The 23,531-nt window shown below is 41.1% G+C and overlaps 1 long non-coding RNA gene across 1 annotated transcript; it reads left to right on the top strand.

Annotated features, from left to right (window-relative positions):
* Nucleotides 1–70: 70 nt before the first annotated feature.
* LOC121712301 lies at nucleotides 71–22,211 on the top strand. Its single transcript, XR_006032580.1, has 3 exons — nucleotides 71–161; nucleotides 15,354–15,495; nucleotides 21,935–22,211. It is a non-coding gene; the product is annotated as an uncharacterized LOC121712301 (long non-coding RNA).
* The last annotated feature ends 1,320 nt before the right edge of the window (nucleotides 22,212–23,531 follow it).

Here is a 23,531-nt window from a genome sequence, read left to right as displayed (position 1 = left end):
CCGGAAATACACCGTAGAAGTATGTGTCAGGAAATCACAGCGCCCCCACCCTTCTCATTTGTCGTCTACTCTGTAGATCAGATTCCCAAAACAAAACAAAACAAAACCGATCAGCACTTTTAGCAAATGTGTTCTACCAAATGAGAAGAAGGCACAAAAAGGTTCGTGTTGTTTGTTACAAATCTGTGGCCTATTGTCATTTAAACAGGTTCACTACTGCTGCCTTATAACTTGCACAGTAAGAAAATGAAGTTGAACGTGAAAAATAACTGGTAGGTCTAGCTGTGTCCATAAAATTCCTCATCCTCTCTGGGTAGTCATTGCTAGAAGGAAACCAGAAAATTGCTAATAGGAGGAAACTTGCTCTGTGTCTGTAGCCTGATGTGTCTCATCCCTGCTTGCAGGTTGATTGTTCAATCAGTCATTGAAACATTTATGGTTAAAATCAATCAGAATGATCACAAAAGCATTGTGATTACAGAGAAACATATAACAATAGAAGAAAAGAAATGTCACTTGACAATTTGTGTAAGCAGTAGACCAAGTGGCATGCCGCTGTCTGCATAAAAAGTTAATTGCATGCTGTGAGAGAAAAAAAAAATATTTTACTGAAAAAAGGCCTTGTGATGAACAATGATTATTTATTGCTGTTTATAGACTTCAGTTCTGCATTCAACACCATAATACCACAACAACTCATCTGCAAACTTGACAAACTGGGACTCAGTACCTACCTCTGCAACTGGCTACTGGACTTTCTCTGTCAGAGGCCCCAAGTAGTACGTGTTGGCAACAATACCTCAAGCAGCATCACACTGAGCACAGGGGCCCCCCAAGGCTGCGTGCTCAGTCCGCTGCTCTTCACCCTGCTGACGCATGACTGCACTGCAACCTACAGCAACAATCACATAGTGAAATTTGCTGACGACACAACTCTGGTGGGTCTCATCACCAAGGGTGACGAGACTCAATACAGGTTGGAGGTCGACCATCTGACCACGTGGTGCAGGGACAACAACCTCCTGCTGAACGTCAGCAAGACCAAAGAGATTGTTGTTGACTTCCGGAGAGGTCACACCCAACACCTGCCACTGACCATCGACGGTGCTGTGGTGGAGAGAGCGAGCAGCACCAAATTCCTGGGGGTGCACATCAGTGAAGACCTCTCCTGGACCACCAACACTGCATCACTGGCGAAGAGAGCTCAGCGCCGCCTGTACTTCCTGCGGAAACTCAGGCGAGCAAATGCTCCACCAGCCATCATGACCACATTCTACCGAGGCACCATTGAGAGCATCCTCTCCAGCTGTATCGCTGTGTGGGGCGGAAGCTGCACTGAATACAACAGGAAAGCCCTGCAGCGCATAGTGAACACAGCTGGAAGGATCATTGGTGCTTCACTCCCCTCCCTGAAGGACATTTACACCACCCACCTCACCCGCAAGGCGACCAAAATTGTGAGTGATGCAAGTCACCCCGCTCACAATCTGTTTGATCTACTGCCCTCTGGGAAGAGGTACAGAAGCCTGCGCTCCCGCACTACCAGACTCACCAACAGCTTCATACCAAGCTGTAAGGATGCTGAACTCTCTCCCTCCTCTCCCCCCTCCACCCTCAGCTACATAACATCCTGGACATTGGACCCACAATGGCCGCCTGCACTACTCCACTTGCACACTTGTACACTTTACAACTTGGTGTTGTTGTCCTGAAAACACAACACTTCTGCTGCTCTTACATAACTTGCACCACTATGCCACTTTCTTTATTACTTAGGTCAAACAGAACTACCCAAACCTTTTATTGGCCTGACTTTGCACTAGTATTTTATTGACTGTCTATGCACAATTTCAACCAAATTTTGCTGCTCTTATTTTTTCATTATCATATGTGCCCTGTTATTTACTTATTTACTTACTTTTTTGTTTACTTGAATGTTATGTTTGTCTGTGGACTTAAATTGGAAAAATATGTCTTGTCTTCACCGTGGGATAGTGAGAAACGTAATTTCGATCTCTTTGTATGTCTGGAACATGTGAAGAAATTGACAATAAAGCTGACTTTGACTTTGACTTTGACTTTGATTATTAAGCAATGGAAATCATGAGGGTTGTTTTCACTTAGTCGACTACTCGGGGGTAAAAAACAGCATAGGAATGTAATATAGCCTAGGCTTAGTGCAACATTGATCTCTGTGTCAGGCATAACCATGTCATAGCTTAGGCTTTTGGCGGTGTGAGTGGAATCAGATTCATTGGTTCTTCTGACTGAAATTGTCGATTGGCCCTGACCTCCGTCCCTTCTCTGAAGCACTTCACTGCTGTCTGTGAGCAGTCATGCTCAACAAGTTTGTTCCTCAAACTTTGACTGGCCCCTAGTGGTTCTATGCAGCGGCTTTTTATAATATCTAGCCAGTGTTATTCAGGACTGGTCATCTGTTTGGCTTTTTGCACCATACCAGATGTGATCTGGACACGAGACAGAAGTAATTACAAAACTGTACAAATTTCCTGTCCAGTTCTTCAACAAATTTCCTATTTTTGATGGTAATTCTGTGTTTACAAATTACGTAGAACCTTGTGTATATCAAAATAAAGTAATAATTAGAAAATAAGTTTTCCAAATTTGAAAAGATCTGTGATCTTGTTCATTCAAATATTTTTGTAGCTAATGAGGGTGCTTGTGTTGCCCATTTTTAAGGATAATTATTGACCCAGGCTTAGAGAATGCAGATTGTAGAGGGCCCTCTACTGGTCTTTCTGTCACATTCTGTCCATATGGTGGAATTCATCACCGAATCTTCATCCCATGTTATTTACATTAGAAGGGCATCTTTGTTTATCATTGCACAATTTCTTGTGCAAACTGGTTGTATACATGTATTTGAAGAATGCTCAAATATGTCAACATAATATGTGTGAGGGAGCCACAATCACGTCCTAAAATTGATAAATCTCTCCATCAAAAGGCAAATGGACATTATTGAGCCACATTAAAATATATGTTAATTGATTCTTTTTTTTTCCAGTTATAAATATGTAAGCTTAAATGTATTGTTGTCCTGACCTAAACCATATTTTGTCTTAACGACAACTACGCAATATAATGAAGTAGACATTCTATTATTAAAACACTGTATGCATATAGATAATATTTAGAGATCCTTTAATTCAGTCCTTATGTCCGTAGCCATAGAATTGGAATAAGCATACACAAAAAATGTGCAGAGAGTGCCTCTTTAGTATCAAAAGCGTGCATTTAATCTGCATAGCCTATTTAACACTGGAGTCATTGCTATGCAGCGTGGCACCCAATGCCTTGCCCCCGGCCATTCAGTGGAGTGCAGTGGCAGACCAATAAGGATTCACCCGCTCCAACCTCATTTTGTATTCATAACATGAAACATTCAGACAATGCCTCTCTCAAAGGCCCCCTGAATGGAACGCCTTAATACTCATGTAAACAACTGGAGACCAATTACTTAATGAATTGGCCTCACACGTAATGAGGTGCCTCACAAAGGACTTTAAATGCATTCTGTTGGCACTACATCCTGTGCTGCTGAACCACAACCAGACAGATGCAGACATTTTTTGAAGGGGCTGTAAGTGTCATAGCTAAATTTCATAGACCGGCAAAGGGACTTTGTATACTGGTATAGATTTGAAGAGTTTTCCCAACGATCATCTGATTTTAGTTCCATCTTAGAGGCAGACTTTGATTCTGCTTGAACTGCTTGTGAGAGAGGTGGGAGTGATGCTCACTTATAGTTTAAAAGATGTGTAAAATGATGGGTATTTAGGAGACGCTATAGATGCAAAACGACATAGATGACTTTGTCATCTGCTAACACATCTTTGCTGTCTGGTGCTCTACTACATTAAAGTGTCTTTGTTTGTTAATAAGATTATGTTCATTTGTAATACACCTTATAATTAATACCCTTACCCAATATTTGAAGCTTATCAAGCTGCCTGGCAAATACAACAGCTTCAAAGAAATGTTACTGGCATGATAATTTCACTGCTCTGACCTTCTTCTTTAACCCTTTGCAGACGGCCCATTCTAATTTCGGTACCCCAGTACCGATGACGTTCAGTCTAATAACTCCGCCATACCCCAACCAATTTTATCACTGAAAACTTTCTCAAAAACGTCACATCATAGGCTTTCTGGCGATATGATTGGTTAAGGGATTTGTGGCGCGAATTTCTCTTACTACGTGAAGGAAAAATCAAGAGTTGACGTCTCCCTCCACTAGAGGAAAAACAGCAGGAAGCACTATGCATCGTTGATCTTGACGTCGTCTAAACTTGTTATTACTTGTTATCCATGTTATTACTTCAAAATCGTTTTTAAAAGTTATTTTTGCTGGTAATTACACCTTGTATGCATGGTCGTAACATAATGCATGTGTGTGTTCACTTCAGCTGATGACAGCTGGTATTTTAGCACACCATAATCTTTAGTAAACTCATAATTTTCAGTCATTTTTGGGGGGCTACTATATGTCAACCAAGATTACAGACCTACTAATTCTGAAACTTTAACGATTTGTTCTATTTTGAACGATGTTGCTTGCTTGTCATCTGATAGAAAACTAGCTAAGTTAGGTAACGTTAGCATCAGGAGAGGCTGCAACATGTCCTTGACGTGTAGTCGCGATAAAGTTCACTCCCGTACTTCATGACTGCCAACTTTATGTCAAGTACACCTAATCGGTATTTTATTGACAAATAAACCTTTCATTCCTTCGTAATATGTATAGCACAATTTACAGTTGTTTGTAGCCAAGTTGCTTAGCTTACTTAGATAGAAACATCTGACATGAATGACAACGTTAATGTTACGTTACCGACGTGACTGTGTTGATCACGATGGTGTAACGTAAGGATTTTATTCATTGACTGCTGTTTTCATCAATACATGACTGAAGATTTGTTATAAATGTGTCTTAGTATTGTTTAGCTTTTAGGCTGTAAGGTTGGCTGCTACGATTATGAGGTTTTTGGGTGGCTAACTATGATGGGAGCTCATACACCCAAGCCTACTCGTCGACACATTATAATGACCGCCGCGCAGCGAAGCGGCGGTCATATAGGTTTAGTCAGATTTTTTATTTATTTCTTTTTTTTTTCTTTTTCGCATGCCCAAACTTCCGTCAATGAGTCCCAGGACACTGAAAGACCGGGGTACACGAAACATGGTGGGCATGTAACCCCACATGGATAGCATGGAACCATCGTTTTTCGTTTTGATCTGTAACCCCCCCCCCCCGCTTGAATGGACCCCCGAAAGGAGGGTAGGGCAGACACAGTTTTCTGTGAATATTTCGAAAACCGTGGGGTTTAGGAGGACCTTTTTTTTTTGTATGTTGATCTCAAGGGGCCATGTCAACCCATTCCATAACCACTCATTTCATGTATAGCGCCACCTAGTTAAACACAAAAAAGTAAAAATGAGGTGTTGTAATTGAAGGTATCTGTGACCTAACATAGTCAAAACTGCACGAAATTGGAAGTGTATGATCATTATGACACCCTCTGTATGCACGGCAAGTTTTGTGGAATTCCGTTCATGGGGGGCCACACAATAAATTAATTTATGTTACTATACACCAACTGGCCTGTAGGTGGCCGGAGACAGTTTTCTGTGAATATCTCGAGAACCGTAGGGCCTAGGAGGTCCATCTTTTTTATGTATGTTGGTCTTAAGGGGGCATGTCAACCCATCCCATTACCACTTATTTCATGTATAGCGCCACCTAGTTAAAAATTAAAAAGCAAAAAATGTGGTGTTTTCATCACAATATCTCTGGCTGACAAGGTCAAAACTGCACGAAATTAAAAGTGTAGGATCATTATGACACCCTCCAAATGCATGCCAAGTTTTGTGTACTTTCGTTCATGGGGGGCCTTACAATAAAATAATTTATGTGTACATTTAGTGACGTACACCAACAAGGATTCCCGGGATACTGAAAGACCGGGGTAAACGAAACTTGGTGGGCATGTACCCCCACATGGATAGCATGGAACCGTCATTTTTCGTTTTGATCTGTAGCCCCCCCGCTGGACTGGACCCCCCGAAAGGAGGGTAGGGCAGACACAGTTCTCTGTGAATATCTTGAGAACTGTAGGGCCTAGGATGACCATATTTTTCCGTATGTTTGCCTCCAGGGGTCATGTTAACCCATTTCATGTGCACACATGTGCACAAACAGATACACACACACATACATTCACAGTAATGTCACAGGCACAAACACAAGCACGCACGCACACACACACACACGCACACACACACACACTCACACACACACACACACACACATAACATAAACATAACACAAACAATCAAGAATTTCTCAGAATTATAAACAGGCAAGATGGAGGTGGGGTTGTATAAAATGAATTTTACATGTGAAATCTATGAACTAATCATGTTTTGGTACTTGTTGTCTAGCAGATACCAGTGAGAATTGAGTGTGGATAATGCAATTTAGTGAGACAGTTATCATATAGGCCTTTCAGCGTGATTTCTTTTTGTGGAAAAAATGTGCTGAACTGGGCGGCGGTCATATTTTGTACCGCTCTGTGGTACATCTAGTTTTCTAAGGGGGTGTTTTGTCTTTACGCAACTGCAGTAGCCTATGCACGGTGTGTATGTGTATGCATACGCTGTTTAGATGTTTTCTGTCATATCTCCTGACTCATGTTAATAAATCAATTTTTGCTTGTAAGCTGGTATGCTATGTATGGTTTAGCCAAGGCAATAACACTTACTGTAGTGAGCTCTGAGACTAATGTTACCTCTCCAAGCAATATTGGAGTCCTCCAGTGACAATAATACTTTTAGTGAAAAGAGTCATGGTTGGTGGTGATTAAGATTATGTGGAAGTAATGTAAAATAAAACTAAACAACCTATTCACTATCAGACCTGTGATTTGTTTTGTTATTTTAGATGGAGGGAGAGAAGTACGTGCAACTGGGGTGAAAGCAGCCGACTGCTGATGGCAAATATGACCCCAAGGACCACGATGGCATGGACATGGGACATGGATGGGTAGCTTCTGGATGAAGAAGAAGACAATGATGTGCTACAGGAGGAGATAATCTTCCATCATCCTCAGCTGGGTAAGCATGTTTGTGTGTGTGTGTGTGTCCATCTGGGCGCAAGCACATTTCTGGTTGTGATAAGAGTGTTGCTTATAACAATAATGAGAGGGATTATAGTGATAATAGTTTGGTTAGATTTGTAATTCAATTTCTATATTTCTTATCTGACAATTTCTTTATTTTGAGTTTGGTCAAGTCCCATGTCAGGTAGAAAGCATACACTTTGCCTATCCTTCCAACACAGACAGAGACACCAACTCCAATAGCATTTACACCCCATCGTCTGCTAGGCTTAGATGGACACACGCACGCATGCACACACACACACACACACAACCATGCCACAGCTGTGACAATGCACACACCACGGATCTGGTGTGAATGTGGCGTTAGTGTATCACCTTATGTGTAGGGCAAATTATATCGATAATTATATATTGTATCGAATTATATGCTGTATGGTTGTTAAATGTATTGAATTTCTTCTAACGTTTTAATTGTTTATATATATATGTGTGTGAATGTTAGTATGAATTGATGTTTTGTTCACCATGTAAGATTTGTTGATCTTTGTTATACTGTTGTCTTGTCATTCTTGTAGTACTAATAGTTACTGATTGTTTGTAAACATATGTTTATGTTATTTACCTGAAGTTGTTGTTCCTGGTTATTTAATCACATTGTTTAAGACTTTTCTAAATAAAATGATTTATTTCCCCTTTTGTAAACCTAACACATGTGCCAGTGTCTCTATATTCTTGTTTTCATAGTAGAATGAAGCACACGGAGAAGCAGTTACAATCAGCTAGTCTGTCTTTCAGCCTTTATCTGTCCTCCCCACAATTGATTTAGCCTCTTCAGAGTACAGTAAGACATCCCATATTGAGCTTGTTTTGAAGGTAAAACAGCTTATTTTTTTACATGACCATTATATCTGTATTTTTAGATCAGATGCCAAACCGGGAAATGAAAACATTCTACTCTTTAAAAATTCTACTTGTTACTGTTATTAGTAAATTAATCATAACTTCTGAACCAAAGGTGATAAATTGATTCTGTTTTTTTTTTCACTGAGGAGAACACAACACTGGCTATCCTTTGCACACTATATCTACAACAGACATTAGGTGAAAAGAAAGATTCATCTTGACAAATTGATATTTCCACGTTTTTTGATGTTGAATTTTGAAGGTTTTGTTTAAAAACAATGTGTGTTACAATCAAACTTATTAACTATGATATGTACCATTTTAAAGGGCTAGTTCTCCTGATTACAATGGTGGGTATATCTAATCTCTGTCATGTAGCATGGCCACACAATAAGCCTTTTTGTCTCACAAGGGCATCAAGTATGAAAAAACGGAATGTTTCGTGCCGTCTGCAAAGGTCTAATAAATTTATCATAACTTTTGAACAAAAGGTGACACATTGATTCTGTTTTTATCACTGAGTAGAGGACAAAATTGTGAATCTCCCATAGACTATGTTTTTCTCTATCTACAATAGAAATTGGGAGAAAAATTAGATTAATCTTGACAAACTGATATTTTCGTGTTTTTTGGGGTTGAATTTTAAAGATATTTATTAAAAATTATGTATGTTCTCCTCAAACTTATTAATTATATTTCATACCATTTGAAAGGGCTATTTCTCCTGATTACAGTGGTGGGTATATTGTATTTTTGTCATGTAGCATAATCATACAATAAGCCTTTTTGTGCCATAAGGCCACCAAAAAATGGAATGTTCGGCACAGTCTGCAAAGGGTTAAGGAAAATTGCTATTGCTTTCAGCTTACCCATATTTGTCTTCGAAAAGGGTGGAAGAAGTCATTTAAAAAGACTCCTCTTTCTGTTCCTTTGATTAACAAGTCTCTCTTTCTCTCCCTCTCTCTCTCTCTCACACCATCAGTTAAGATGCCTCTACATGAAAAGCTCAGGGTAAATTCCCATATGAAATATAAATGTGAATTTCCAAGGCCTCAGGCATTGTGCAACAGTTCTCTTTGAGTGTGTGCTTAGCACTGCACCTCTTCAAATCAGCTCTCACTACGTATTCTGGCAGGATAATGAGAACCAGTTGCCATTTCACACCTCATGACACGTTTGTATTTCTTTATAATTAGCTTTGTTATGTCTCTGTCCAGAAAATAACAGATAACATTCACAACTGCCTGTGATCTTTTCAAGACTAGCACAAAGAGAATTAAACTGGCTGGCTTTGATAGGAACAAAGACAGAATGTAAAGAAAAGCCAAATGATGTAGACATGTAGGTGTCAGCGATGGCACAGTAAGGGAGTGCTAATAGCATACATGTTACTTGGTCAACATACTGTAGATATGCATCTGCTCCATGTGGGAACTGAAAAATCATAATAATTATATTTTAAGCACACTTGTACTGAATGCTTTTGAAAATCATAGCCTTGTAACCATTCAACTTCTAATGTGTCTTTTTTGAAGTTATAGACCCTTTCAACTGCATAAACAAATGTGCACTCCTGAGGTTTTTCTGGTGGCACAGAAAACATCATTGAGCCAATGGTAATTTAGGGCCAAAACAAGTTGAGCATTACGCTAAAGTCCAATTCATATTCATTTCAAAGCGTCTGTGTTGGTTTTCAACAGCTCCAACCGTAAACATTGGCGTATGAATTGCAACGCTAAACATGCCAAAAGGAAAAACGCCCTCAGTCATGTGAAGATAAATCAGAACATCAGAATTTGTGAAAGAAAAACGACAGCAGGAGTGGGTTATGGACCATGTGTTTTTTTTTACTAACCACTCTGATTTCCTTCTTAAAATGCTGTCTGTTTGAATTCCATCTCCCGTTCCCAGGACTTCCATGCCCATGTTCATCCTCATGCAGACATTAATGGAGAAATGAACAGAACACTTCACATCAGAAGGGCCAGATGGGCAATGTAGTCAGACAGCACACCCTGTCATTATCATCTGATTAAAATGCATTGGTTTATTCGGCAGGAAGTTACATGAAATGGCACTCGGTATCCACTTCTCCCGTAAAGAGTGAGTGCACCAAAATCTACATTATGAGGCCATGGCTGACACTGATAGTGTAAACACTGAGTTAAAGGTTTCGTTTGTGCTGAGCAAAAGGTCTCTTGGGGGGTACATGGCTGATTTGCCAGATTATAGCTATCACAAAAATAACAGCCAGTGGAAGAGAGGCAAACAAGCCAGAGATGCCCCCATAACAGATGAGGCCAACACTAAAATGTACCTTGTCCAGTAGGATGTTTTTCAATCCAGCGTAATCAGGCTAAATCTTGTAATAATATATGCTAATGATTTACATATTCCAATAGCTTTACTTCTAGAGAACCAAGGAATTCACATATTGTCAGCATCTCTCAGGAGACTCCCAGTATAATTTGTACTGGGACAGATACCCTGACATTGTCTTTTGGTAGATATTATGAACTATGTACTATGACATGAGGCCCTCTGGGGATGGCATGATACCCATGCCAAGTAACATTAGGTTATCATTCTCACTTCTCTCTCTTTGCATTGATGGGTTGGCATAAGTGTATTGAATATAATGTGTATTGAATTGAATTTGATAAATACACCAGAGGAGAGTCGATGTCATCGTTCAGAGATGAGTAGAGGTTGTCATTAGTCAAATCTAACTTTGGTGAAAAATACTTGTTTTGAGGACTTAAAACATAGTTCCGTGCCTTTGTATGGATGGTGGTATTCTTTAGAGATATCCCATGTTTTCCCCCCAACTTCAATGTTTAGCCTCCTGCAATGTTGAATTGTGAAAAATAGTTGGATTTTATAGAGGATGGTTAAATGTTTTCATGTAGACTAACTCCGTTCCATTGAAAGGAATACCTTGAGTTTTTATGGAATTCATTTCAAAGGCAGACAGTGCAAGAAGCTTTTGCAACATGTTTGCTATTGAGTCATTGATGGCAACTAACCAAGGACCTTCCAGATCATGTAATGGGTTTTCTTGGGGGAAAATAATGCAAAAAGGTATGAGACCTTGCAAAATTGTATGCTCTAATAATAATAAAAAAAAAATTCACCCTCATATGTAATCGCACCAGTTGGTGTGTCCGCTCACATACTTGAGTTTCTCTCTCAAATATTTTCACTGGATTTTCAAATGTTGTTTCTATTTAGTATTACTAGCATACCCATACATACTCCAATACACTGTATGATTGGGAATGTGGCAACATACAAAATGAACCAAATAAAGTTTTTCTTTATTTCAAGTGAGGATACGCTTCAGCACAATGACCACCTGAAATCTCAGGTACTCGATGCAAAAACAGGGCTCAGTGATCTTACTATCACATCAGAATGCCTAATGATGAAATAAATGATGATAAAATAGCATAACAGTGTTTTATAGACTTCTGGGTGTTACAGTCCATTTGACAATAATATGTTCAAACCTGATTCATGTGGGAGTAGATTTAATTAAATTGTTTTGTTGAAAAAATAGTTCAGAAAAGGTTGAAATTGCTTAATAATAGGAACTCAAAATGTGTTATCCAGACACATGGTTTAGGACATAAGCATAAAGTCATGCATCAAGCCAAGCTGTTTCCAGAACTCAAGGAAAACAGGCAGTGTATCACACATAGATCAAAAACCTTGAGCAACATACGAACCTTGAACACATAACTAAAAGGTCCTCTGACTTTAACAGAAGTTTCTAGAAAATCAATAACATGAACTGGGAAAAGCTCTGTACAACCCTTTCAGCATCAATGTGCATGCAACCAGCATAAGGTGCCAAAGCACAGTATCAAAAAAAAAAAAAAAACTAAACGAGGTCAGCATCTTCAGTGGGGATGAAGTCGTAGGCCCATATACAGTATTTGGCTAGTAACCCAGCAAACCCTTAACCCAGCTGATGAAGTAGTGCTCCACCCCTTAGGAAAAGCACTCTGTTCACATCCTGCTCCTGAGCACAAGCCCTGCAAACAGTCAGCTTGCAGCTGCCGCCTAGAAGGCTCTCTGTGTTCTGGCCAAATCCAAAAGACACCAGTGTGTGTCTAGGGAATTGTAGCCTTCGTCAAGGAAATGTTTGCAATGCCATGTCCTTAGCCTAGCTTTATATATACATTCACAATCATTCTGTGGAGAAGCATCAGGAAAACTGATTAAAAAAATACCTGATTTATTTTAGAACTACAGAGGACAGTGGTTGCCCTTACTTTAACCTTGAAACAAAAACATCCCAATAATGGTTTATAATTCAATAGAAATTTGGAAATACATTTTAGTGGTGATTTCAACAAAGTGATGATGAGTGCGTACTGCATAACCTATTTATGTCATTTAAGCCATGAAGGTCCTCTGTTGTGCAAAGAAATGTAAATCTTTGTGTCCCCTACCCTCATATCAGGTACTGGGAGATGGGACATTTTGTCTAAAACACTATGTAGCATCACTTCCAGTTTGCAAAATCGAACAATGAGATCCGTCACTGATCTCTTCCCGTAGCCTAATTGAAAAGGGTGGTCTGTAAAGCAGCGCTGGAACACTCTCTGCAGATGCAAAGCAGTTTAATTGGGCTAAATTGGTGTGAATTGAAAGCACTCAGTTAAAAGCAAGAAACCTGACTGGCAGCCGGCCTTGCCGTGGCCCGGTAACACGTCGGCGTGAGAGTCCTCACCTGCCCATTAGTATGGAAATACTGAAGATGAGCGTCAGAGATAAAGGATTTTAATAACAAACACATTTCCCCCTGTTAGCCTCCCACTGGAGTGGGATTCAATTATCCCTCCCGTCCACCCTACCCCACCCCACCCCCTGTTGGCTCGCCATGGTATTTGTGCGCTAGACGTAGACCGTGTACATACTGTAACCTCAGAGCATCGCAAGTTCTGTCCTGGCATCGCCGGCAGCCTCCAAGCCTCCCAGTCTCTGGGCAATGGATGTGAGAGCTGCACAGAGCTCCATTACGTGCCCCTCAAGAGGGCATGATTTGGGCTTTTTGGGGGGCTCTTATGGGTCTGGCTAAAATTAACTCGCCACATAGAATTCCATTGGGTAAAATTGGGAGGACCCAAAAAAAAAATAAATAAATGAAAACAAAATTGAGCTTGTGGTGGCGTGCCCGTGGTCTGTTGCATCAGACAGGCAGTAAGACATAGAGCACGTTCATCTGTCAAACAGCAGGGTTATTGTTGTCTGTGACGCACTGTGAGATTCGTGTCTGGGTTTCAGTCTGAATGTAGGGGACTGTTTCTCCTACACATGTCATAACTCAAAGTATCACTCTAAGGCCTCCGGCGTACTGTCCTGCAGTTTAATTCTCATACGTACTCCTTGCCACTTCTTCGTAGCTCTCAATGTAACTTGGCTATGGTTTGAAATGGAAGTATACCCATTGTGGAATGTTGTTATTTTTTGCATTGGGCATATTCATCTTGACACTGCCTCAGAGAAAAACATGATCTAAATAAATATTCTGTCATCTAATTAAATGACCAGTGTCACAGTACTGTAGTCTAGTTCAAGTGTTATGTCACATCAGTGTTGGTTAGCTCTTAGCCTTTTGTTGTGTATTTAATAACATTTCTGCGTGGTATGAAAAGGGGACAAAATATGCTAAAAAATATGAATGGCCTTCAGTTCTATTTACTCCTGTGCTATAGATGTAGTCCCTCTGACTGAGTGAGTCAGAGGGACTACATCTAGATCCATTCAGCTGGCTAAAATGTGTTAACCTTGGCTCTAACATGCACAACAATGAAAAAAAGACTCCTGATCATCCTCTCTGATTTCAGTGAGAGCATGTGAAATGAAAGATCCAGCCGAAGTACTGTATGAGTTTGCCTCACCACCGAAAAGGGTGTTATTAACCACTTTGCCAAATAAAGACAAAAACAAAGACAAAAATAATCAAAAAGTATGTAAAATTAGGTTTCCATCTTGTGAAAAAGTAACCTGTGCTCCTTGTTCTGAGATGCTTGTGATGTGTCTGATACGATTCTGTCATTTCTGTCAGTAATTGGTGAGTTGTTGATTCAGTTAGCATTATTCACTCTTACAGCCACAAGCAGTTCCACAATCCATTAAGCTCTTTATGCAGAGGGATGCCTTCAGCTAATTTGCCACATAAACTCATTTCAATCATACAATATATTCATACAATATATTATGACCAGGTGCAGAGTTCCATTTGTTTTATCTGACATTAAAGGATAATGGTGGGTGACTAACACCACTGGAGAACTAGAATAGGTGGCGCAAAAGGTTTAAAATGTTTTTAAAAGAGTTCAAAAGATTTTGAATGGAACTAATGAGCTTTCTCTTGAGATTCTTAAATAAACACACAGTCATGATATCAGTAGATATTGTTAATCTTGATCAAGACTGACCCCTACTGGTTGAAAGAAGAACATGCCTTGTCCATTCAGGGAATAGAGAGCAATATTTAAATCTCATTTGTCAATCTCATCACATTTTAAAGTCATTGAAAATGCATATATGTATCACTAAATGTTACATTTATTCTGTGACTCTCCCATGACTTGAGGTAAATCACAGTTTTGTTTTCTCAAAGCCATCAGTACGCAGCAGCAGACTGAGCCAGTTAATGAACAGCTGTAAGTCAATAAGTGACCGGGTTCACCAGCTGTCCTCAAGCCTCTGATGATGTTTGTGGAGGAGCTTAAAGTCCAGGCCAAACTATGAAACCACATGCAAAGGGATTACATTACACACTCTCAAGTTGAGTACACATTTGTAAGTGGATAGAGCCTGGTTAGTGTCTATTAGCTCATGTCTCATGTGTATCAGCTTTAGGATTTGGGCTTGGACATTCTAAGCCAGTTTGTTAGAATATGATTATATGTCCTTCACATTTTTTTTGGAATGTCTGACATCCTTGGCATCAGAAATCACCGTTGGACACATCATCGACATTGTTTTCCTCTCTCTTCTTGTTGTTGATGGTCTGCATGGACCTGCATTGTGTTATGAAGACATATACACACATACAATATCTGTTATCATGGCTCCGCCATCCATGCTCCCTCAAGGTCATGCATTTTGTTCACAATGCCCCATTTTAGTGATGCTTCTTTTCTATCCTCCTTTCAAAGCACACGTATCCAGTGTTCCCTCATTGCAGGAATAGCCTTGAATGGCAGCCCTTTTTGATACAGGAGCAGTGCTTTATGCACTTGCCAGAATGTGCCTTTTCTTTTATATCAATATTATATATCTCGACAGAATTTGAGACCAGTTCAAGTCCAGGAAGAAGTTACAGCATGGAAAGACTGAAAAAACTTGGAGTTGGAACTGTTGATGGTCTTTTTTTTCATGGACATGTGGACATGCAGGATGCATAACAGCGAGGGGATTCTGTCCCCGGGTGAGTTCAAATCGTCTGCAATCCCTCTTAATCACCAATTTTTGATGGAATCGGTTAAAGGGTTCCATGTTGCGGGTTCAGAGGTTTTCGACACACAGAGAGCAGCAATTAGACGGGCTACCTTAAACAGCGGGGGGAGTTTGCATGCTCCGGCTGTAACATGAAAGCTGTGGCGTCCGCTCCTTTGGGCCTCTGCCCGTTCAGAACTCCAGCTCCCAGGAGTCCCGGCTCCCCGCTGTGAGGAAGTGTGTTTGGCCACAGCGGCCGAATCGGAGGCTGATTAGTGGCAGGCCTGGCTAATGAGAGAATGTCCGATCAGCAGGGGTTTTCTCATCTCATCTCACCCACACACTCTCTCTCTCTTTCTCTCTCTCTCACTCTCTCTTTCTCTCTTTTTCTCACTCACCTCCCCCTTTCTTTCTGCATCCAAGCTGGAGCTTTACCCTACATGAGGTCCTGCATTATGTCTGCATGGGTTTTTATCTGTCATAGATGTAGAGTGATTGATCTCTTTAGCCAAGTTGTCAGAAACGAAGGGAAATGGACCGATTAATGATGAAAATAGCCTTTCAGGTCTGTACATGGAGAGAGCAGGCAATGCAAGTGGACAGAGTGAGAAAACTACATCAACAGTGAAGCTCAGTGTAAATGGTGCGACTTAAAGCCATGGCTAGTGGCAATAATTCAGTGGACACAGTGAGCATATGGATTCCTGTAAGGCTTGTCAAAGCCAATTTGATTGTGCCTGTTTCAGTTTCAGCACCATAGGAGGTTCTCACGATGATAGACTAATGCATATATTCCTTTGTCTAGTAAAGTTATTTTGTTTTCATGTCAGTGTAGCACTGATGATATAATTATTACACTGGTATTGCACATTAGTATTTTCTGCATGCAGAAACAACCAATATCAATGTAAAAAGTAGTCTTGAAAAATGTATTGGCTTATTCTGAATTAATAATTCACACTTGTGTCTGTGCTGTATTGGGACTTGGGCACAAATGACATGGCATCAATTGAGCAATGGGAATGTAAAGAAACAAATATGAACCTGACCAAACAAACAAAACAAGGCAGCAGCATTTGTAGAAAAAAAGCAGAGTGAAGGGTACACAAACACGTTCAACTATTTTTACAGGTGCTTGATCAAAACTTAACTGAAGATAAAAATCAAAAGAAGGATCTGCACCCTGTCACGTGCTCCCAGAAACTTTAATTTGGCAACAAAACAAAACAAAAATTTGTAGACAATGACTATATATCTGAGAGGCTTCAACTTTAGTTGTGCTGTCACATTACACACCACTGCTTAAACCAACACTCCTCCTACATACTAGTGGGTGGCTGCACTGCTGCTGTTATTATGACCCTAGACAAAGAATAACCAAATCATACGGTCCTGGCCTATTATAAAGTGTTTTCCAGCACTGTTAGAGGTGTGGCTTGTTCTCTATTTGTATTTAAGATTAAGCACACAAAATCAAATATGTAGCTTGTATTGTAACAGCTACATTGGCCTTTTGTATAACTGAATGTATGGAAGAATAGCTGAAATTTAAAGGCATACATTCTATTACTTTTGGAAAAGGAAATTCATAAAGGCGATTTAAAATGATAATGCTCTGTACAAATTCTACATATGCATCATCACTTAATTCAATTCCCTTATGTTTAAAAGGTAACAAGTACAACACAATTATATTGAGGGGGATCATCATATAATGGACTGACTACTTGTACTTTTCTCCCTCTCCGCCTTCTTTTATTGTGACCACAGCAGAAGCCTTTATGAACTCCAAATTTATTCCCTAAATGACATATTTAACAGATACAATGGTCCTGAATTGAGCTCATTAATGGCTGATGGATGCGGCGGCTGTGGCTAGGGATGGGGGGGGGGGGGGGGGGGGGGTTGCAGGAGCTGGCTCGTAATGGAGAGATTCCTCTCCTCAAAACACTCTCCAAAGCATTTAGTTTAGTGCTCCGGCTGCTGCGCTCCAGGCCGTGCAGGTCAAGTTCTATCTGCTTCATGCTCACAACACTGTACCGGTGGACAATAGCTTTGCCACTGATGCATCAACATATGCAAGGAATGTGTGTGTGTGTGTGTGTGTGTGTGTGTGTGTGAAAGTGTGTACATATATGTGTGTGTGTGTGTGTGAAAGTGTGTACATATATGTGTGTGTGAAAGTGTGTACATATATATGTGTGTGTGTGTGTGTGTGTGTGTGAAGGTGTGAACGAAAGTGCATACATATGTGTGTGTGTGTGTGCGTGTGTGTGTGTGCGTGTGTGTGTGTGTGTGTGTGTGTGAAAGTGTGTACATATATGTGTGTGTGTGTATGTGTGTGTGAAAGTGTGTACATATATGGGTGTGTGTGTGTGTGAAGGTGTGAACGAAAGTGCATACATATGTGTGTGTGTGTGTGCATGTGTGTGTGTGTGAAAGTGTGTACATATATGTGTGTGTGTGTGTGTGTGTGAAGGTGTGAACGAAAGTGCGTACATATGTGTGTGTGTGTGTGTGAAAGTGCGTATGTGGCTGTGTATGTAGGCATTGTATGTGTGAGAGGACATGTGAGAGCGAGAGAGAGACATCCACGCCAGACCTCGAACTGGTTGCTGAGTGAATATAAACAGCTCTCTCATAAACGTATGTCTTGTTTTATAGTTTCAGAGCAAAGCAAAGTATCTAAACTCTGTCAAAATGGCCCTGTGTATATTTGGCCCCCATTATTCATTGGGCAAATGATGACGCGCCATTTTCTCTTGCAAATCTATAGCCCATCCTATGGAGGTTGGTATACCTCTGCTTGAAAGTAGATAAAACAAGAAAGATGACATATTATCTTGCCACTAAATGATTTGTCTCAGCAGACAGGGCTTTTTGCATTCAAAAGAATTTGTCAGTGCAGTCCCCTTTCCGCAGGCATCACTTTTTCCTATTAAATTTGCCCATTGTTGTCAACCATAGAGACAGATTTAATTTGCCACGTCGCCACACATTTTGACAGGTCATTCAGTGGCCTCAAATCTGCAGCCTAGAGTAGGAAGATTAGTCGAGCGCGGATATGATTATGTTCACCTATCAGTGTCCGAACAGGCAGTCGGGGCTCATTTGTGGAGCTATCCACTGTTAAAGAGCAGAAGAATCTTGGGGGGCAGAGAGAGAGATGGAGAGAGGGAGAGAGAGATGGAGAGAGGGAGAGGGGAGGGAAAGAGAAATGCAGAAGCAAGAGCTGTCACAGAGGTGACCTCAAAAATGCCACACTGACTCGCTGCATATCTGCACTAATGGAGTTTAAATACCACATGAAGATATGTAGAGAGGAAGGTACAGCTTGATACAAATCTACCTGAATAGCCCCCTTTCTGTTACCCGATTTTCTGTGTGTGTGTATTTTCAGATGTGCCCCTTTCTTTTTCCTTTCTTCTTCTCCTTTTCCTCATCCTGCCCTCTCTCTCTCTTCTTTACTCTCTCACTCCGAGATTAATTACCTTACCTGTGTCTGTTGTTCTTGATGCTTCTAATAAAAATAAAGAGTGTTTTTTTTTCTCCCCTCCCTGTGTGTAGATCAGAGTGTTGGCCGGTGAGGTGTGATGTGCAGTGTCTGTGCTCTGTGTGTGCCCTCTCACATTTGTTACAATGCGTGTCTTTGAGCGGCTTAGCCGCATGTGATGAACAAGCGGTCCCTGGGGGGGTGGTGGGGCAGTTGCAGGACGGACCACCAACGCACTCGGCCCACCAGGCTGTGCAAACAGAGCCCAAACAAAAGCACAAAGATGCCTGGAGAAAAAAAAAAACCCTCTTTGTGCCACCAGCTCCAGGGATCGCCATTTAGCACACATTAGAGGGGTGCTTCCTATTGGCCCCCACCCATAAATTCATTGGTGCCTGTCTTAAAGAGTGCGGTGCCACTGTCTGGAGATGGATGCTCTCTCCGCAATGTCTTTCCCTCTCCTCCTCTCTCCCAGGCCCTGTTGTTTGCTGTGGCAGTGCATCTGAAAGCATATGTTGTGGTAATGAGACCACAAGGAAGCAGGTGCTCCTGCTTTGTTCCTGATGTGGAGTGTGTTGTGCTCCCAGCTCCAGCATTACAGTGGTGAAGGAAGGCGTCGGCGAATGTGTGGCTCTCGTCTTGTGCACTTCCATTCAAGATTCCGTTGCAAGGTCAGCTAACGGGTTGTAATGCAGTTACTCTAGACGAATGGTGCCGTTTGTGTGGGTAACGTTCCTGTGTGTTTATTGTAACAACTCTCTGTTACCTCCCTGGAGCATTTCTCATATCTCAGGTAGCTGCTATGGGTGAAGCTTTAAAGATATTCTTAAGCTACATCATACTTTAAATGTATATATTTTATACTTTTGCACAGTCTTCCTTAAGCATCAAACAAGTACCAGTACAAAATAATACAAAAATACAACAATTATGAATACCATGGAATGGAATTACTAGGTATATTAATGTGCCAATCAAATTAATGTAAGGACAAAGGAGTGATTATTCCAAAATCTGCCTAGCAACCTACTAAGTTCAGTTGTTTAACACTTCCAAATCCCAAACATCCACAACCTCATTCAACTCTATTAAATAATTTTCCATCTGCAACAACGTAAACTGTGTCCTTGTTTTTAAACAAATGGAGGTAGGGAGCAGAGAGAGCGTAAACAGGAAGAAGGCACAAGCGTGCATGGTGTCCACAGTCTGGTCTTTTGAGAGCAGAAAGCTACAGATCATTTCAATGACCACTTAAAGCCCCAGTCTCTGCTCCACACTCAGGCTAAAATGGATCTGGAGTGTGTGTGTCCATGCTTGTGTATGTGTGTGTGAGTAGGGATGTGTTGGTTGTGTACAGTTTTTGAAGAGCTTGGTTGTGCACATTAATATATGCCTTCTATACTTAAATGCCTTTGTCATCTGCCTGTAGTCAGGTAGATGCTATATCTGGTGTATTGTACTGCATAATAGGAAATAATACTATAATAATATAATATACGGTAATATAATATACAGTAATAATGATATAATAGGAAATGTTTAAAGCTAGTCTGGTGGTCTAATAGCTTAAACTTTTTCCTACATTTCAAGGATTCAAGTTTGCATGAATATGGGTAAATAATGTAATGAATATGATTGATTGCATGAGTAAATAATGTAATGGCAATTAACATTTTCAGTGTTCCATTAGTGATTCATATCGGTTAATCAGTGCTTTTTGTAATGCATGTGTGCAGAACGTGTTTTCCCTGCTAAGACACCACCATTACTAGATGTGAACTTATTTTTGCACACTTACACTGCCATTCAAAAGTTTGGGGTCACTTAGAAATATCTATTCCACTCCATTATACCAGCTGAGATCAGTTGCATTGTTTATTTTAATCAGGGCAGCAGTTTTCAGATTACATCATTGCAAAAGTGTTCTCCAATGTTTTCTGAGTTAGCCTTTTAAAATGATATCAGATTAGTAAACAGAATGTGCCTTTAGAATGTGCCTTAGAATGCAGATATTGCATTAAAGATTTTGTTTTTCTACAACAGTCATTTACAACATTAATGATGGAAAAAAGGACATTTCTAAGTGGCCACAAACTTTTGAACGGTAGTATAAGTTATTTTGAATGAGTAAGAGACAACTACGAGAGAAGAATGCTATTTCAGAATCATAGGTAAAATGAAATGTTTAATTTAAGTGCTATTACTGCTGTCATTAACGTTGTAGGTCCTTCATGGCATGGCATCCTGTAACCATGGGGCCCGCTGGTGGGGTGGGGCGGGGCTGGCCTGGGTCTTTGATTGGCCAACCATTTTAACATTTTTACATGACAAAGAGACAGCATGGGTCAGAGCTGCCCCAATGCCTCAGCACCCCAGCCCAGAGAGGGGCAGAGTCAGACACAGCACCCATTACGCACGGGAGCCATGAGTATCTCCTCCCACATGATTAGCAAGTGCCCACCCCTCTAGCACCCCTATATCTGTACTGCACAGCATGCTGTTAGCACAGCAATACTTTCAGGAAAGGAAAAGCGCTATAATGTAACCATCAAGATCTAAAGTTCAGTCACTCCCAATCTGTATAGACCCTTTCAACTGCATTAACAACCATGCGTGTAGTGCATAGTGGCACAGAAAACAACAATGAGCTAATGGTAACTTAGACAAACAAAACAATTAAAGACAAGTTTTAAAGTCAACATTTTTGTAGAGCATTACGATTCATTTTCATTTCAAAGTATTGTGGTGCATTGGTGTTTAGTGTTTTAATCGGAAACCCTCGAGGGGCAGGTTGAAAGGGTCTATAGGTACAGTAAATGTCTGTATATGTTGTATAATGTGCTCCATCTCTGCTGTGAGGCGCTATCAGCAATATGCCTATGACAGTGAGGACAACATGCAGTTCTGATGTCTCTCTGTTTCTGTATTATCCAACCAGATGAGAAAGCACTAAGCAGAGCGGCGAAGTAAAGGCAGCAAAGCGGCAGAACAGCAGAGCAGCAAAGCAGCAGCCGACCAACTTCCTGTGCCGATGCGTTTTGAGCCCACAACCCGGAAGTGCTATGATCCTCCAATGGGACACCCTTTACCACGGGAAGGTGAAACAAATCACCCAGCCGAGTTCCCACTCTTGGGGGTTCTTGACGAACTTCCCCAAAAGACGGCCAGACGTCTGCCACAAACATGAGCTGCAGCCCCTGTTCAAGCCCACAACACTGCTGCTTTTAAACGGCATTTAAACGGTTTCTGAATGGTGAACACCTGATGGATAAATTGGTGCCCAAACCCCAATTTTGTCTCAATTTGGTCTTGTCCTATCACACATAGTTTTCTAGAACAGGACTGAATAATCACTCATTGCATCACACCAAGAGGGAAAACAAGATATGGAAGAAAAACTGTTCAGTTTCCCTTAACATTCCCACATTTCCTTAACATCATTTTGAAAACAATATGTGTAATCTAAGAGCAGATGTACATTCTCAGTTACACACACACACACACACACACACACACACATGAAGTGAAAGCTCCTATGCCAAACCCCAGTGGTGTAGATATAGTATTTCAAAAGTGGTTGCAGATTTAGGAAGGAACGTCAATCTAATAATAATCAATTTCTACACATTTCCACTCTCTGCCTCTTAAGCTGTCAGGAAGTTCCATTCGCATCACAGCAGGAGGGGTAACTAAAGAATAAAAACTGAAACTCCACCATTAATCACTGAGCCACATATTTCTTCAAGGCATTTGATACTGTCAGTGAATGTTGCCTTAGCACAGCACCTTCAATTACAATGATTCAATACAGGCATCAGGGTCGATATACTGTAAGGACTGCCGCTGCCCTGACAACAGGGGATCATACAGCTACTACAATGCTCCATGATCTTCCATGGTCTTCACCCACAACCAAACATCAAAGCCACAGAAGCCTTTCAGAAAGGTGAAAAAAAGATCTGTGGATCTCTATCTCTATCTCCCCTGCCTGTGCACAAAGAACTCGATTTGTCCAGTCATTCTTTTCTATTATCCTCTCCTCTTGGCACACAAGTAAACACCCAATGACAACAACTTGACCCAATCAATTCTGTCTAAGGCTGTGGCATCCTTCAGGCAGGTCGGCTATCTGAGTGTGTGTGTGTGTGTGTGAGTGAGAGAGAAAAAGACAAAGCCAATTATAAAGCACACCCAAGTGAGCAACGAAAGTTCCATCAAGGCACTGTTATCCCCCCCCGCCAACACACACATCACCCCACCCCACCCCACCCACCATCCCCTGGCCATTTTTCAGGCCTTCAGACGGAGCTGCCAGAGCCAGGCCTCCACTCTTTCTTCAGGCCTGCTGCCCCCATCCCCAGCGCAGGTCATCCCTAATCCAGGGGGAGGTGTCCTCCCATTGTGCTGTGCTCTGCCCTCGTCAAAGGGAGAGGTTTAGTTAAACATCTATTAGGAGGGGCCTGCCGCCCAACACCCCCCCCCACCCCACACACACACACCCACCCCCTGACTGCAGCAACGACTCGCCGGCTCCT

The sequence above is a fragment of the Alosa sapidissima genome, chromosome 6 (genome assembly GCF_018492685.1).
Source record: "Alosa sapidissima isolate fAloSap1 chromosome 6, fAloSap1.pri, whole genome shotgun sequence".
Lineage (NCBI taxonomy): Eukaryota > Metazoa > Chordata > Actinopteri > Clupeiformes > Clupeidae > Alosa > Alosa sapidissima.
This window is presented reverse-complemented; position numbering and strand designations above follow the sequence as displayed.